This window comes from Triturus cristatus, chromosome 10 (genome assembly GCF_964204655.1).
Source record: "Triturus cristatus chromosome 10, aTriCri1.1, whole genome shotgun sequence".
Lineage (NCBI taxonomy): Eukaryota > Metazoa > Chordata > Amphibia > Caudata > Salamandridae > Triturus > Triturus cristatus.
Window position 1 is genome coordinate 127,902,423 of NC_140593.1, and position 19,057 is coordinate 127,921,479.

At 44.6% G+C, this 19,057-nt stretch overlaps 1 protein-coding gene across 1 annotated transcript in view; it reads left to right on the forward strand.

Annotated features, from left to right (window-relative positions):
- The first annotated feature begins 6,969 nt into the window (after nt 1-6,969).
- The window catches only part of ANO10 (anoctamin 10), an 818,673-nt gene continuing 806,585 nt past the window's right edge, over nt 6,970-19,057 (forward strand). Inside the window, exon 1 of the mRNA XM_085630601.1 lies at nt 6,970-7,052. The gene's annotated coding sequence lies outside the window, so the exon portion shown is untranslated. The remainder of the gene's footprint in view (nt 7,053-19,057) is intronic.

The following is a 19,057-nucleotide window of genomic DNA, read 5'->3' on the forward strand; positions in this document are numbered from 1 at the left end:
AACACCCTCTTTTAACATTTTGTTAGCACGTTCAACTAAACCATTAGAAGATGGGCTATATAAGAGTACAAGAGTGTGATTGATCAAGTTTTCCCCAAGAAAATTCTCAAATTCGTTGGAAACAAAATGCGTGCCATTGTCAGTGACAATTTCTTTTGGCAAACCTTCAATCAAAAATACATGTTGCAGGAAATCAATGACAGAACAAGAACCAGAATTCCTTACAAACGAAAAATAAAGCCATTTAGAAAAATAATCAATCACAACAACTAAAAATTTTGCATCATTCCCTAATGAATTGAAAGGACCTGAGAAATCCAACCCCAACTTTTGCCAAGGACCCTTTGGCCACTCAACGGGGCATAATGGAGATGTAGAAGAATGCCAATGTTCATCTGAACATAAACACTCAGGACATTTGTCAATATAAGACTTGACTTGATTATCAATGCCAGGCCACCAGTAAGTTTCTTTAATTTTACGAACAGTACAAGAAATACCTAAGTGGCCTTGATGGGCAAACGAAATTATTTTGTCCCTAATGCCCTCTGGTGGAACAAATGTATCCTGTCTGACGAGTATACCATTGACAATGGATAATTCATGAGCTACCTGAGAAAATGACTTGTCTTGTAATGACATACTGCGATCACAAGGCCACCCATGAACCAAAAACTTTTTGACCCTGTTTAAGCATACATCCACACTATAGCATTTTGCCCATTCTTCTTCAGAAAGATTCGCATCTTGCAATACATCCGTCATGGAAAATACACAATCATAATCTTCATTGTCAGATTGATTCTTAGCAAGAACATCATCCTCAACTGGTAACCGTGAAAGACAGTCTGCTCTTATATTTTTCCCACCAGGTATGTATCTAATATCAAAATTAAATTCCTGCAATCTTGCTAGTAGTCTAATTAACCTGGAGGAAGCTTTATTTGAAGTACTGTCACCTAACATGTACATAAGTGGTTTGTGATCAGTGTATAGTTGAAATTTTGATCCCCAAATGTACATCCAGAATTTTTCTACAGCCCAAGAGCAAGCCAGAGCTTTGCGTTCAATAGTGCTATAATTTTGCTCTTCTAAGCAACAATCGTCCCTAGACAAAAAAAGAGTAGCATTAGTGATAAATAAGGACCCAATCAGTACTTATATTTTGAGAGACTTGTCCAGCCGGACAGAGGTCATGAGTTTTACTAATATAGTAAAAATAACGAAAGAATTTCAAAGATTCATAAAGTGGGACACAAGCCTGTGTCCAGTACATACATTAGGCCAAAGAAGCAAAAAAGGTTCAGGCATGGAACATAGTTTGCTATAGGTAGCATAAATAATGGAGAAACAAACAGTACAAACAACACCCTTATGTGTCACAATCAAGGTTTTTACAACATATCGGGTATTTGTGAGTGTCGACGGCGTTTCGATCCTACTAAGTAAATGCAAGGATCATCATCAGGACAAAAGAAAATAATGCCTGTAAGGTACAACCTGAATAACCGCAGCAGCGGTTGTATCAGAGACGATATTGTTGGTATGAAACGGGAGTCGTGGCCGATGGGCAAGGATAATGTGTGCCTCGTCTTGAATTGGACAAGGGACAGCGGAACCTCGTGGAGGTTACGAGGTTAGTGCGATAGTTGGAGAATCCGGCGATGCGGGAGCAATAATCCGACAATGTGGCTGCCAACTATGTTCCATGCCTGAACCTTTTTTGCTTCTTTGGCCTAATGTATGTACTGGACACAGGCTTGTGTCCCACTTTATGAATCTTTGAAATTCTTTCGTTATTTTTACTATATTAGTAAAACTCATGACCTCTGTCCGGCTGGACAAGTCTCTCAAAATATAAGTACTGAGTGGGTCCTTATTTATCACTAATGCTACTCTTTTTTTCGTCTAGGGACGATTGTTGCTTAGAATTACTTAATTCCCAGGGTCCCTGGCTGACTTTTTTCTGGGTGCCCTTGTTGTTACTAAAGAGATAATTTTGCTCAGCACTGCTTAAAGTTCTGGAAGCAAAGGCCAAAGTAAATTCTTTCCCATCTATCATTTGACTAAGCACTGCTCCCAAACCCTTAGAGCTAGCGTCGACGGTTATAATGCACATACATCCATGCGTGAAAGGTCTGATAACCGGGGCCTCAAGAATTAATTTCTTGACAAAGTCAAATGAACATTGTGTAAGATCTGACCAAACATACTTCACATTCTTTCTTAACAAATCCCTCAGTGGTTGTACAATAATAGCAAACCCCTGTACGAAACGTGCGTAATACTCACTGAAACCTAAAAATGCCCTTAAGGAATCCTTATCCAGGGGTATTGGAGCATTCTTTATTGCATTGAGAAGGGATAATTTTGGTTTTATTCCCTCATTAGATATGTTGTGACCTAAGTAGTCTACTTCCTCTGTTATAAAGTTACACTTGTTCTTATTTACGGTCATGCCATACTTTTCTAATTTCTGTAGGACTTCTTCAAGAAGAACGTAATGGTTCGTAAGAGTTTTAGTATGAATCAAGATATCATCTTGGAATGCTTGTATTCCAATGGAACCCCCAAACATCTGATCCATCAATTGCTGGAAAACACTTGCCGCGGACGCTAATCCAAAAGGCAAGCGTTTGTAAATGTAAACCCCAAATGGAGTCACGAAGGTGGTAGGATGTTGTGATTCTTCAGTTAAAGGAATTTGATGATAAGCTGAACGCAAATCTATCGTGGTGAAGAACTTACTACCGCCTAACTCTGCAAGTATCTCTTGAATTCTTGGCAAAGGATAACAATATACTATTATGTTGCGGTTCAACACTCTTAAATCAGCACACAGACGAATCTCGCCTGAGCTTTTGCATACAACCACAGCGGCAGAAACCCATTCGGATGACTCTACAGGTTTAATAATATCTTGAGAACACATATCTTGAAGAAGTTTCTGCAAGTCATCTTGAGCGGAAAGGGGAACAGGCCTACACTTCTGAATAACTGGGATAGCATTTTTTTTAAGTTTGATTGTATGTTTGAAACCTTCGCATAGCCCCACCTTATCAGAAAATACACTTGAGTATTTTGAACACAGATTCCTTAAAGTAGAATTCTCCAAATGCTCAGGTCGTAATGGACATGTAGGTTCTTGTAAAGAAGCAACAAGAGGAAGATCTCCTAAAACAACAGGTTCTGCATGACCGGGTCTAAGAATCATGACAAATTTCGCTTGATCTTGCCAAACAAGAATGTCGCGTCCATTGAGCGCAACATAAATTTTGGTGTAAATGAGTCGATCCTTAAATTTGACAGAGTCATCAAAATAACCAAACATCACTATTTCATACTCCCCAAACACTTTAGGATTTACATCGGTAGGTTTAAGGATAGATTTGCACCAAAATTTATCAAACGTCTTTTTGTCTAAGATGGTTATTGGAGATCCAGAATCTGCCATAACATTGATTTCAACAGAACCAATCAAAACATTGCAAATGGGCCCTTTACACCTTTTGTTATCGCTATGTAAAACATTAATTTCAATCGAACAAAGAAGATTACTCATTCCCTCACTCAACGTATCTTCATCCACCTTGAGGAAATTAACCTTATTTTTAGGTTTGAAAGATTTGCACACAGTATAAAAATGGCCAATTTTTTTACACGTGTTGCACCTTTTACCCTGTGCGGGACAGTTGGCATAATTTCCTAAATGAAATTTTGATCCACAACGGTAACATGTACCTCTTTTTTCAAAAGGTCTATTTACTTTTGGCTTGTTGCTAATGGCATTGACGTCATCATTGTCAGTTGTGCATGCTATAACTTTCGGATTTTCCGACAGTTTGTGAGTATCTTGTGTGATAATTTTCAAAGAGACAACCGATCGTTTAATGCTTCGTGCTAAGTCCATTACCTCATCAAGAGACGGATTTTTACACGTTAAGATTCTTTCTTGGATCTTTTTGTTAAAACAATTAAATACAAGTTGATCACGTAATGCAGTATCTAGATAGTTAGCAAATTGGCATTTAGAAGCAAGAACTCGCAAGACCGCTAAATAGTCCTCAATTGATTCATCTTGGTCTTGCTTGCGTTTGAAAAACATGTGTCGTTCAACCATAACCGAAGGCTCGTCAACATATTGTTTACCCATCCTAGCAAGTGCTTCCGTGAAAACATTCCAAGTTTCATCTCCAGAGGGAGCGGGTACAGTGGGTAAATTATCAAATACTTCCTGACCAGCATTACCTAAATCATTAAATAATAGGGTTTTTTTCCTAGCGGCAGGATACTCTAAAGCATCAATAGCTTCCAAATAATTTTCAAAGTTTCTGTACCATTTATGCCAGGGAGTGATGGGTTTACTAGCCTTTTCTAAAAAAGGGGGAGGTTGCATTACGTTGTTTGATGAAGAAGACATGTTAAAAGCAAATAATATAATTAGAGAGAAAAAAATATATATATTAATAAAGCGTAAATAAGTGCAATGTTCGATAAGAAAGGAAGATATAGAAGAGGAAAAGAAAACAAAGAAAAAATATCTATAGAATGCCTTTGGTTTAAATATGGAAACCTAAAACGTACATTTCGAAATAAAAAGAATTATGAGTCAAAGTACTTAGGCTTAAAAGAATCCAGACGTTTCTTTTTGCAGTAGAATACCTTTGAATAAGGAAGCGCTTTCGCTCAAATCAAATCCAGATAGTCCGTATCCTTGTTAAATATATTTGAATGAGAAAGCGCTTTCACTGAAATAAAATCATTCTTCTTTCCGAAGAAACTTGGCAGACTGCGAGAGCATGGTTGCCATGGTGATGAATCCAAAATGGCTGTAAAGACGTAATTGACGTGGTGATGAAACGACGTCGGCGTGATGCGTTGCTTGCGTGATGTTTCGATAGCTGCAGGGCACTTTCCGCGAGTATACGCAAAGTTCCACAGAAGACAGACGAACAAAGGCATGCGCTGCCGAACACCTCTTGAAAGATGCGACACGGAGCGTGCAGGAATCCAAGGCTACATTCAACCATACGTTGCCGAACACTACTTGAATGATGCAACGCGCAGGAATCCAAGGCTACATTCAAAGAAATACAGAGAGGCAATGGCAGGAACGACAACTGACACGGAGGTAACTTACAGTTGAAGTATGATGAATGCCGAATTGAATTACGCCCGTCACAGCTCTTGCAGATATCGGTATTAATATTCGAGAATTGAAATTAGCCTTTTCCTTGATTTCAACGAAGTTCGTCGGTGACAACATGGAATGTTTAAATGAATCCCAATGTCAAAGTTCACCAAATCCAATTGAAACACGAACTCATGCAGAGACGAAATTCATAAAGCAAAAAATGATGCTCAAAAATGCTGGATAAAATGCAGAAGTTCTCAATGAGCGAAAATGGAGAAAATAGTAGGTCGGTGGGTTCCCAAGTACAAGCAATCGTCGCCAATAATTGTAGTAAGATCCCAGGTAAATAAAGGATGAATTCAAGTGAAATCCAAGTCATTTGTAGATTTATTCTGGAGTTAGGAAACCCACGACTGATCCATCAAGAAGACTAACAAGGAATGACATAGGGAAATACATGAATCTAGAATGATGAGCTAGGCATTCTAATTACATCACAATATCAGCCATAGCAACATCACTAACAAGAAAACATATACATATTTTTACACCTTACCACTTACCACAGTAGCATCGGCCTCTGTGCTACTTGGCGGACCGCCCCTTTCATGTTGTTTCTCCCCCTTCCCGCTTGCCCCCTTTGTGTTGCTTCATCCTCCCCTTACCCAGCTCAGAAAGTCATCCCTGGAGTACAACTACGTAGAGCTGCGAAGCCATGCTAGTGGAAGATTACTCACATACCTGCCAACTTCAAGCACACTCTTACCGTGTGAGGAGGGGGTGGGCCTGGAAGAGGGCGGGCCTCATGCCGAGAAGTACATAGGGGCACTTTTGAAGCCCACATGCCCCTCCTCCCAAAAAAAACCCAAAAACCTTGCTGAGGCTGGTGCCGATGTCCTGGGATGTTTTCACACCACTTAATGGATGTCAGCAGTGAAAAGCCTCAGAAAACGAGCTGAAATCCAATATTTACAGTGGTTTGCAGCTTGTTTTCCATGCCACCATATGATATCGGCTCCTCACCAGGAGACCATGTGATGGGAGCCGATCTTGTGTGTCACACGGTGGTCCTGTGTGAGTTGGCAGGTATGTACTCGCGATACAAAAGCCAAATAAGAACAATTTATGTTAATCTTGGATCCTACCATCTCTATTAAAACATGTCTGTGTTCGATACTCTACAGTGTCTGCCACTTTACCCTGTTTTTCTTGAAATGCTCCCACGAATCAATCTGAGGATACTAATTTAATTTTTAGCCTCTAATATCAAATTCCTTCACCTTTACAGTACGTTTTATAATTTCAATTGTACATTTAGCTTCTTTATATATATACAGTTTATTAATCTGTTAATATTATTACATTTTCCTAGTGGTCGCAGACCCCTCCCCCCCCACCGAGGAAGCTTTGCGGACCACGAGTTGGAAACCACTGCAGTGGCATATCCATTTGACATTACACGACAAACAGGGCATGAGGAGGGCTAAGTAGCAGTGGAAAGGGTGGCTTGTTAGAGGTGCTATGTCAGAGGAAAATATATTTGGCAAAATAACCACCATTCGAGACAGAGGGGGCAGAGAGCGACAGTGTTTGTGTGTGTTTTGTCTGTGTGTATATGTAAACATCTTGGATGTAATGCGACAGTGACCTCACTGTATCCGACTGAGAGATCCTGTACTCAACTATTTATTAGAGAATACATTTATTAGGGGGATGGAACACACCAAACACCCCCTGAAGCAATGCCCCGCCTCTCAGACTGCCTGCAGCTTGATTACATTTCACACATGTACATAAAGGCTTCCCAGACAGTGAAGAGAACTCTCTACCACCCACTTTGGGGAGCAGCACAGAGGGGCCAGCGGAGCCGCATACACACGCTTAATCCTGGGCATGCTGTCAGTAAGCATCTAGCTAGGTAAGTATCTCTACACTTGGTACCCAGTCACATTACTAGGTACTGGTGACATTTGCATGCATATTGGAGGGAGGGAGTTGGTGGGGTGGGGGTCCTGAATCAGAATCTCAATGGATGATACTGACCGGATACCCCCCACCCTCCACACACAGAGGATAATTTTTTTTTGATGCAGTTTTATACAGCACAGACTCGACCTGAAGGTATTGGAGAGCTTTACATGAGCACCGGTTACATTACAAAAGTTCATGGTCATTGTGTTTTTAGCCACAGGGAGATTGACTGATTTGCCAAGAATCACAGGATGCTAAGCTGACGCTGAGACTAGTACCTGGTGCCCCAGTTCAAAAGTCGGCAGCTCTAGCCATAATGGCACATTCTCTCCTCTGCCTTTAGATAGATTATATATTAAATGTATTTTGTTGCCACAACTATCCGGTCCATCACAAACTTTTTATCAGACTTTAATACATAAAACCTCTTTTTGATGCAAAAACCTTGTCAAAAATTGTTATTTTGGTGTGTGAGTGTGTTAGGGGCAGTTACCATTGGCAGATATTTAATATGTCGCTTATTTCAGCCTACACAGTACAAAAGATAATGGTTCATCTTTGCCTAGGGTTACCAAGTTTTTCTTCCAGAATTGCCTGCCATCCTGTCACACGAACATTTCATGAATATTGCATATAAGCTTGTGTTGGTGCTGCGTTGGTTTTTTGGGCCCATGGAAAGACCCCACACATTTCCTATTGGGAAACAGACCTCCTTTGTTTTAGTCGAAATGGCATCATTGTTTGCCTGTTTGCTTTCCCACTGTTAAAACATCGTTTCAAAGTCAGACACTGTTGTGTTTGTATACACATCTCTGTCTCCCACTAACCCACAGAAAGGGGTGGATGAGTGTATGCATTCCTGATCAGACACAAAAACTGGGTTATATGAGTGATACGGACTCTAAGTAAAAGCCAACAAGCACTGGCAAAGCCAATAGGTCTCGCCTATGTGAGAGTTACTGGCTTTGTCAGTGTGTTTTGTATTGCACAGCGTGAGCACAATGCCGGAAAGTAAGGCAGAAAAGTGCTATGACATGGTGAGCGCTGACCGTGATATAGTGCTTTTCTTCCTTACTTTCATGACCAGGTAAACCAGTTGAGAGCTTAAATGAATGTGTTTATGAGTTGTATTCCTAGTTTCAGTTGGTTTATAACCTTGGCCTCATCCAACATGTTACCGAACCCACTCACTTCAACGGACCCCTGTGGACCCAATTTTCCACTCAGTCAGCAACATTACAGGCGATAAGCCAGCAACTATGACCTGGACAAACCATGCCCTCATCAGCTTCAGCATACCCATCCTGCACCCTCACAGGCCTACAGGCAGAACCACTGGCTGCTGCTGGAAAATTATCACAGAAGAGGAGTGGGCTTCCACCCAGAGCACACCAGCAACTTGCCGAAAGCCATCAAGAACTTCAACAGCTGGATCACCTCAGGTGCTGACACCCTGTCTCTCTTCAAGTGCAACCCAATTGCAAGAGACCAGCTATGGGCCAGTTGGTACACAGAGGAACTCAAGCTGATGACACGCCACTGCAAGCAACCAGAGCACAAATGGAAAACAAGTCAAGACACCACATATGAAGACATCTCCAAACCAGCCCTCAAGAACTGCTACCACCAGCAGATACAGAATACCGTGCACACCTCTTTCAGATTGCATCAACGCAGTCACTAACATCACTAAGGAAATCGTCGCCTTCCTCAAGGATTTCACTGCGCCTCTTACTGTCTCCAACAACATCAGCTCCTCACAAGGCCTTTGCAACAAGCTTTCAGAATTCTTCTGTAACAAAATCATCCCTACATACAGCAACTTCGACCCTCAACTGGACGGCAACACCATCGCAACTCAACTTCCCATCATGACCAAATAATGAACGCCATCACCCACATTGAAATTGCTGCTACTATGAACACCATCCACTTGGGGGGGGGAGGTGCATCTGACCCTAGTTCCCATCATGCCTTCACAAAAGGACTCCTACCAATCAACAAAGCTCTAACATTAATCCTCAATGCCTCCATTACTTAGCCACATTTCCAGATACCTAGAAGTATGCCACCGTCATGCCCCTGCTCATGAAACCATCTGTTGACCCAGCCACGCTTTCTAACTACAGCCCATCTTCCTCCAACAATACCCGGCAAAGGTCTTAACCCCTTCGCTGCTAGGCCTTTTCCCCTCCTGTGCTAAGCCTTTTTTGGGCTATTTGGGGTAGTGCGCGCTTAGGCCCCTGTAACTTTTTGACCACATTAGGTATCCACGCCAAATTTGCGTCCTTTTCTTCCAACATCTTGGGGATTCTAAAGGTACCCAGGGTTTGTGGATTCTCCTAGAGGGTTCCCAGAAATTAGTCAAAATACAGCAACATTTTGTTTTTTTTGTGAAAAATGGGAAAAACGGGCTGCAAATGAAAGCGTCTGGGTTTTTCTCTGCAAATGGTATCAAAAAAGGGTTTGTGGGGCTGAAATCACCATTTCTCCAGCTTTTAGGGAATGACAGAATTGTGTCAGAAAACCAACATTTTTTTACACAGTTTTGGCATTTTTCTGGAACATACCCTATTTTTGCTATTTTTTGTGCTTTCAACCTCCTTCCAGTTAATGGTAGAAATGGGTACAAAAACAATAATGGATCCTGGAAAGCTATACATTTTTGAAAAGTAGACAAAATTCTGAATTCAGCAAGGGGTCATTTGTGTAGATCCATCAAGGTTTCTTTATAGAAACTACCAGTTAAATATAGGAAAAATTAAAAATTAGTTGAAAAAAGCAGCCTTTTGAGTCAACGTTTTCACCTGTAACTTCTTCTAATTATCACATCTCTTAGAAAGCAATGTACCGTTACATCCACTGGACCTTCCTGGTTGTGGGGATATATAGGACTTGTAGGTTCACCAAGAGCCCAACGAACCCAGAGTAAAAAACTGAGCAGCATTTTGTAATGGTTTTTTTTTTGTTCCGGGTATATAGCAATTATTGTGGGAAAATGTATACATGGAAAAATCGGTATGAAAGACACCTATGTATTTCTGAAATGGGAACAAATTACAGAGTTTAGAAACAGTGCATATTTGCACATTTTCGAAATTGGGAATACTCATACTTGCATGACAATTATTGGTCATTTTTCAAAATGACTTTTTTTTACGCAATGTCTTTCATTTGGAAGGGAGAAATGCATCCAAAATCAATAGGTAATAAAAGTTGCTTTACAAATCTGAACTACCCTAAGTCTCCCGATAAAAATGGTACCTCACTTGTGTGGGTAGGCATAGTGCCCACGACAGGAAGTGGCTCAAAACCTAAGCTGAACACACCACATTTTCACACTGAAAATTTACACTTTTTTTGCGAAGAGTCTAGCTGTAGTTTTTTAACCCTAGCCCTGCCGGTACCTAGGGAAACCTAGCAAACCTATACATTTTTTAAAACTAGACACCTAGGGGAATCCGGGATGGGGTGACTTGACTGCCTCCCACCATGGTCTGTTACCCAGAATCCCTTGCAAACATAAAAAAATGACAAAAAAAACACATTTTCCCCACATTTCTGGGATGGAAAGTTCTGGAATCTGCGTGGATCCACAAATTTCCACCCATCCCGCGTTCCCCAAAGTCCTACGAGAAAAATGGTACCTCACTTGTGCGGGTCGGCCTAGTGCCCGTGACAGGAAACGGCGCAAAACGCAACGTGGTCACACCTCAATTTTGCAGTGAAAAATGACCCCTTTTTGGCAAAGTGACTAGCTGTAGTTTTTGAACCCTAGCCCTGCCGGCACCTAGGGAAACCTAGCAAACCTATACATTTGTGAAAACTAGACACCCAGGGGAATCCAGGATGGGGTGACTTGACTGCCTCCCACCATGGTCTGTTACCCAGAATCCCTCGCAAACGTAAAAAAATGACAAAAAAAACACATTTTCCCCACATTTCTGGGATTGAAAGTTCTGGAATCTGCGTGGATCCACAAATTTCCACCCACCCCGCGTTCCCCAAAGTCCTACGAGAAAAATTGTACCTCACTTGTGCGCGTCGGCCTAGTGCCCGCGACAGGAAACGGCGCAAAACGCAACGTGGTCACACCTCAATTTTGTAGTGAAAAATGACCCTTTTTTGGCAAAGTGACTAGCTGTAGTTTTTGAACCCTAGCCCTGCCGGCACCTAGGGAAACCTAGCAAACCTATACATTTTTGAAAACTAGACACCCAGGGGAATCCAGGATGGGGTGACTTGACTGCCTCCCACCATGGTCTGTTACCCAGAATCCCTTGCAAACATAAAAAAATGACAAAAAAAACACATTTTCCCCACATTTCTGGGATGGAAAGTTCTGGAATCTACGTGTATCCACAAATTTCCACCCACCCCGCGTTCCCCAAAGTCCTACGAGAAAAATGGTACCTCACTTGTGCGGGACGGCCTAGTGCCCGCGACAGGAAACGGCGCAAAACGCAACGTGGTCACACCTCAATTTTGCAGTGAAAAATGACCCCTTTTTGGCAAAGTGACTAGCTGTAGTTTTTGAACCCTAGCCCTGCCGGCACCTAGGGAAACCTAGCAAACCTATACATTTTTTAAAACTAGACACCTAGGGGAATCCGGGATGGGGTGACTTGACTGCCTCCCACCATGGTCTGTTACCCAGAATCCCTTGCAAACATAAAAAAATGACAAAAAAAACACATTTTCCCCACATTTCTGGGATGGAAAGTTCTGGAATCTGCGTGGATCCACAAATTTCCACCCATCCCGCGTTCCCCAAAGTCCTACGAGAATAATGGTACCTCACTTGTGCGGGTCGGCCTAGTGCCCGTGACAGGAAACGGCGCAAAACGCAACGTGGTCACACCTCAATTTTGCAGTGAAAAATGACCCCTTTTTGGCAAAGTGACTAGCTGTAGTTTTTGAACCCTAGCCCTGCCGGCACCTAGGGAAACCTAGCAAACCTATACATTTTTGAAAACTAGACACCCAGGGGAATCCAGGATGGGGTGACTTGACTGCCTCCCACCATGGTCTGTTACCCAGAATCCCTCGCAAACGTAAAAAAATGACAAAAAAAACACATTTTCCCCACATTTCTGGGATGGAAAGTTCTGGAATCTACGTGTATCCACAAATTTCCACCCACCCCGCGTTCCCCAAAGTCCTACGAGAAAAATGGTACCTCACTTGTGCGGGACGGCCTAGTGCCCGCGACAGGAAACGGCGCAAAACGCAACGTGGTCACACCTCAATTTTGCAGTGAAAAATGACCCCTTTTTGGCAAAGTGACTAGCTGTAGTTTTTGAACCCTAGCCCTGCCGGCACCTAGGGAAACCTAGCAAACCTATACATTTTTTAAAACTAGACACCCAGGGGAATCCAGGATGGGGTGACTTGACTGCCTCCCACCATGGTCTGTTACCCAGAATCCCTTGCAAACGTAAAAAAATGACAAAAAAAACACATTTTCCCCACATTTCTGGGATGGAAAGTTCTGGAATCTGCGTGGATCCACGAATTTCCACCCATCCCGCGTTCCCCAAAGTCCTACGAGAAAAATGGTACTTCACTTGTGCGGGTCGGGCTGGTGCCCGCGACAGGAAACGGCGCAAAACACAACGTGGTCACACCTCAATTTTGCAGTGAAAAATGACCCCTTTTTGGCAAAGTGACTAGCTGTAGTTATTGAACCCTAACCCTGCCGGCACCTATGGAAACCTAGCAAACCTATACATTTTTGAAAACTAGACACCCAGGGGAATCCAGGATGGGGTGACTTGACTGCCTCCCATCATGGTCTGTTACCCAGAATCCCTTGCAAACGTAAAAAAATGACAAAAAAAACACATTTTCCCCACATTTCTGGGATGGAAAGTTCTGGAATCTGCGTGGATCCACAAATTTCCACCCCCCCCGCGTTCCCCAAAGTCCTACGAGAAAAATGGTACCTCACTTGTGCGGGTCGGCCTAGTGCCCGCGACAGGAAACGGCGCAAAACGCAACGTGGTCACACCTCAATTTTGCAGTGAAAAATTACCCTTTTTTGGCAAAGTGACTAGCTGTAGTTTTTGAACCCTAGCCCTGCCGGCACCTAGGGAAACCTAGCAAACCTATACATTTTTGAAAACTAGACACCCAGGGGAATCCAGGATGGGGTGACTTGACTGCCTCCCACCATGGTCTGTTACCCAGAATCCCTTGCAAACGTAAACAAATGACAAAAAAAACACATTTTCCCCACATTTCTGGGATGGAAAGTTCTGGAATCTGCGTGTATCCACAAATTTCCACCCACCCCGCGTTCCCCAAAGTCCTACGAGAAAAATGGTACCTCACTTGTGCGGGACGGCCTAGTGCCCGCGACAGGAAACGGCGCAAAACGCAACGTGGTCACACCTCAATTTTGCAGTGAAAAATGACCCCTTTTTGGCAAAGTGACTAGCTGTAGTTATTGAACCCTAACCCTGCCGGCACCTATGGAAACCTAGCAAACCTATACATTTTTGAAAACTAGACACCCAGGGGAATCCAGGATGGGGTGACTTGACTGCCTCCCATCATGGTCTGTTACCCAGAATCCCTTGCAAACGTAAAAAAATGACAAAAAAAACACATTTTCCCCACATTTCTGGGATGGAAAGTTCTGGAATCTGCGTGGATCCACAAATTTCCACCCCCCCCCGCGTTCCCCAAAGTCCTACGAGAAAAATGGTACCTCACTTGTGCGGGTCGGCCTAGTGCCCGCGACAGGAAACGGCGCAAAACGCAACGTGGTCACACCTCAATTTTGCAGTGAAAAATTACCCTTTTTTGGCAAAGTGACTAGCTGTAGTTTTTGAACCCTAGCCCTGCCGGCACCTAGGGAAACCTAGCAAACCTATACATTTTTGAAAACTAGACACCCAGGGGAATCCAGGATGGGGTGACTTGACTGCCTCCCACCATGGTCTGTTACCCAGAATCCCTTGCAAACGTAAAAAAATGACAAAAAAAACACATTTTCCCCACATTTCTGGGATGGAAAGTTCTGGAATCTGCGTGTATCCACAAATTTCCACCCACCCCGCGTTCCCCAAAGTCCTACGAGAAAAATGGTACCTCACTTGTGCGGGATGGCCTAGTGCCCGCGACAGGAAACGGCGCAAAACGCAACGTGGTCACACCTCAATTTTGCAGTGAAAAATGACCCCTTTTTGGCAAAGTGACTAGCTGTAGTTTTTGAACCCTAGCCCAGCCGGCACCTAGGGAAACCTAGCAAACCTATACAATTTTGAAAACTAGACACCCAGGGGAATCCAGGATGGGGTGACTTGACTGCCTCCCACCATGGTCTGTTACCCAGAATCCCTTGCAAACGTAAAAAAATGACAAAAAAAACACATTTTCCCCACATTTCTGGGATGGAAAGTTCTGGAATCTGCGTGGATCCACAAATTTCCACCCATCCCGCGTTCCCCAAAGTCCTACGAGACAAATGGTACCTCACTTGTGCGGGTCGGCCTAGTGCCCATGACAGGAAACGGCGCAAAACGCAACGTGGTCACACCTCAATTTTGCAGTGAAAAATGACCCATTTTTGGCAAAGTGACTAGCTGTAGTTTTTGAACCCTAGCCCTGCCGGCACCTAGGGAAACCTAGCAAACCTATACATTTTTGAAAACTAGACACCCAGGGGAATCCAGGATGGGGTGACTTGACTGCCTCCCACCATGGTCTGTTACCCAGAATCCCTTGCAAACGTAAAACAATGACAACAAAAACACATTTTCCCCACATTTCTGGGATGGAAAGTTCTGGAATCTGCGTGGATCCACAAATGTCCATTCACCCCACGTTCCCCAAAGTCCTACGAGAAAAATGGTACCTCACTTGTGTGGGTCGGCCTAGTGCCCGCGACAGGAAACGGCGCAAAACGCAACGTGGTCACACCTCAATTTTGCAGTGAAAAATGACCCTTTTTTGGCAAAGTGACTAGCTGTAGTTTTTGATCCCTAGCCATGCCGGCACCTAGGGAAACCTAGCAAACCTATACATTTTTGAAAACTAGACACCCAGGGGAATCCAGGATGGGGTGACTTGACTGCCTCCCACCATGGTCTGTTACCCAGAATCCCTTGCAAACGTAAAAAAATGACAAAAAAAACACATTTTCCCCACATTTCTGGTATGGAAAGTTCTGGAATCTGCGTGGATCCACAAATTTCCACCCATCCCATGTTCCCCAAAGTCCTACGAGAAAAATGGTACCTCACTTGTGCGGTTCGGCCTAGTGCCCGCGACAGGAAATGGCGCAAAACGCAACGTGGTCACACCTCAATTTTGCAGTGAAAAATGACCCCTTTTTGGCAAAGTGACTAGCTGTAGTTTTTGAACCCTAGCCCTGCCGACACCTAGGGAAACCTAGCAAAGCTATACATTTTTGAAAACTAGACACCCAGGGGAATCCAGGATGGGGTGACTTGACTGCCTCCCACCATGGTCTGTTACCCAGAATCCCTTGCAAACGTAAAAAAATGCCAAACAAAATGCATTTTCCCCACATTTCTGGGATGGAAAGTTCTGGAATCTGCATGGATCCACAAATTTCCACCCACCCCGCGTTCCCCAAAGTCCTACAAGAAAAATGGTACCTCACTTGTGCGGGTCGGCCTAGTGCCCGCGAAAGGAAACGGCGCAAAACGCAACGTGGTCACTCCTCAATTTTGCAGTGAAAAATGACCCGTTTTTGGCAAAGTGACTAGCTGTAGTTTTTTATCCCTAGCCCTGCCGGCACCTAGGGAAACCTAGCAAACCTATACATTTTTGAAAACTAGACACCCAGGGGAATCCAGGATGGGGTGACTTGACTGCCTCCCACCATGGTCTGTTACCCAGAATCCCTTGCAAACGTAAAAAAATGACAAAAAAACACATTTTCCCCACATTTCTGGGATGGAAAGTTCTGGAATCTGCGTGGATCCACAAATTTCCACCCATCCCGCGTTCCCCAAAGTCCTACGAGAAAAATGGTACCTCACTTGTGCGGGTCGGCCTAGTGCCCGTGACAGGAAACGGCGCAAAACGCAACGTGCTCACACCTCACTTTTTTCACACATTTTGGGGTGGGAAAGTAGTGGCATCACCAGGCTCACACAAATTTACCACCACCCAGCCTTCCCCCAGGTCTCCCGGTAAAAATGGCGCCTCACTTGTGTGGGAGGCCCAAGTACCCGCGGCAGGCAAGGGCCCAAAACGTAGTGAGGCGACATCAAAATGGCCTATCGCAAAACCACCTGGTTTTGCAAGGGGGGTCACTTAGGTTGGCCTAGATGGCCGCCGAGCACCGGGCCAAAAACCTAAGTGACATCAACATTGCCTATCCCAAATGTCGCATCACTACGTTTTGGGCCCTTGCCTGCCGCGGGTACTTGGGCCTCCCACACAAGTGAGGCACCATTTTTACCGGGAGACCTGGGGGAATGCTGGGTGGTGGTAAATTTGTGTGAGCCCGGTGATGCCACAACTTTCCCACCCCAAAATGTGTGAAAAAAGTGATTTTTTCACCAAAAATTGAGGTTTGCAGGGGATTCTGGGTAAGGAAACGTTGGGGGATCCACGCAAGCCATACCTCCCTGGAAGCCGCCGGGTGTCTAGTTTTCAGAAATGCATGGGTTTGGTAGGTTTACCTAGATGGCCGCCGAGCACCGGGCCAAAAACCAAAGTGACCCCCCTTGCAAAACCAGGTGGTTTTGCGATAGGCCATTTTGATGTCACCTCACTACGTTTTGGGCCCTTGCCTGCCGCGGGTACTTGGGCCTCCCACACAAGTGAGGCACCATTTTTACCGGGAGACCTGGGGGAACGCTGGGTGGTGGTAAATTTGTGTGAGCCCGGTGATGTCACAACTTTCCCACCCCAAAATGTGTGAAAAAGTGATTTTTTTTCAGCTAAAATTGAGGTTTGCAGGGGATTCTGGGTAAGGAAACGTTGGGGGATCCACGCAAGCCATACCTCCCTGGAAGCCGCCGGGTGTCTAGTTTTCAGAAATGCGTAGGTTTGGTAGGTTTCCCTAGATGGCCGCCGAGCACCGGGCCAAAAACCAAAGTGACCCCCCTTGCAAAACCAGGTGGTTTTGCGATAGGCCATTTTGATGTCGCCTCACTGCGTTTTGGGCCCTTGCCTGCCGCGGGTACTTGGGCCTCCCACACAAGTGAGCCACCATTTTTACCGGGAGACCTGGGGGAACCCTGGGTGGTGGTAAATTTGTGTGAGCCCGGTGATGCCACAACTTTCCCACCCCAAAATGTGTGAAAAAAGTGATTTTTTCAGCTAAAATTGAGGTTTGCAGGGGATTCTGGGTAAGGAAACGTTGGGGGATCCACGCAAGCCATACCTCCCTGGAAGCCGCCGGGTGTCTAGTTTTCAGAAATGTGTGAGTTTGGTAGGTTTCCCTAGATGGCCGCCGAGCACCGGGCCAAAAACCAAAGTGACCCCCCTTGCAAAACCAGGTGGTTTTGCGATAGGCCATTTTGATGTCGCCTCACTACGTTTTGGGCCCTTGCCTGCCGCGGGTACTTGGGCCTCCCACACAAGTGAGGCACCATTTTTACCGGGAGACCTGGGGGAACCCTGGGTGGTGGTAAATTTGTGTGAGCCCGGTGATGCCACAACTTTCCCACCCCAAAATGTGTGAAAAAAGTGATTTTTTCAGCTAAAATTGAGGTTTGCAGGGGATTCTGGGTAAGGAAACGTTGGGGGATCCACGCAAGCCATACCTCCCTGGAAGCCGCCGGGTGTCTAGTTTTCAGAAATGTGTGAGTTTGGTAGGTTTCCCTAGATGGCCGCCGAGCACCGGGCCAAAAACCAAAGTGACCCCCCTTGCAAAACCAGGTGGTTTTGCGATAGGCCATTTTGATGTCGCCTCACTACGTTTTGGGCCCTTGCCTGCCGCGGGTACTTGGGCCTCCCACACAAGTGAGGCACCATTTTTACCGGGAGACCTGGGGGAACGCTGGGTGGTGGTAAATTTGTGTGAGCCCGGTGATGCCACAACTTTCCCACCCCAAAATGTGTGAAAAAAGTGATTTTTTCAGCTAAAATTGAGGTTTGCAGGGGATTCTGGGTAAGGAAACGTTGGGGGATCCATGCAAGCCATACCTCCCTGGAAGCCGCCGGGTGTCTAGTTTTCAGAAATGCGTAGGTTTGGTAGGTTTCCCTAGATGGCCGCCGAGCACCGGGCCAAAAACCAAAGTGACCCCCCTTGCAAAACCAGGTGGTTTTGCGATCGGCCATTTTGATGTCGCCTCACTACGTTTTGGGCCCTTGCCTGCCGCGGGTACTTGGGCCTCCCACACAAGTGAGGCACCATTTTTACCGGGAGACCTGGGGGAATGCTGGGTGGTGGTAAATTTGTGTGAGCCCGGTGATGCCACAACTTTTCCACCCCAAAATGTGTGAAAAAAGTGATGTTTTCAGCTAAAATTGAGGTTTGCAGGGGATTCTGGGTAAGGAAACGTTGGGGGATCCACGCAAGCCATACTTCCTTGGAAGCCGCCGGGTGTCTAGTTTTCAGAAATGTGTGGGTTTGGTAGGTTTCCCTAGATGGCCGCCGAGCACCGGGCCAAAAACTAAAGTGACCCCCCTTGCAAAACCAGATTAACTATTGTTCCTACTGCGTGAGAATTTTGGAATCATATTGCAAAGAAAATGTGGCAGACATTTTGAGGTTTGCAGGACATTGGGGATAAAAAAAAAATTTGAATTCACAAGAGAGACATCAACATGAACTCCCATGGGTTTTCGACAATATCTACAGTTGGTGGGTTATTCTTGCATGGAAAGTGTACCTTGGCAGAGAAACTAAAGACAAAGATTCCTGCACAACCATCTATTCCTCAAACACACACACATACTGGTTGGATTTGGCACGAGGGCGAGTCATGGTTCAGTGTATTAAATTTTATTAACAAGAGATTT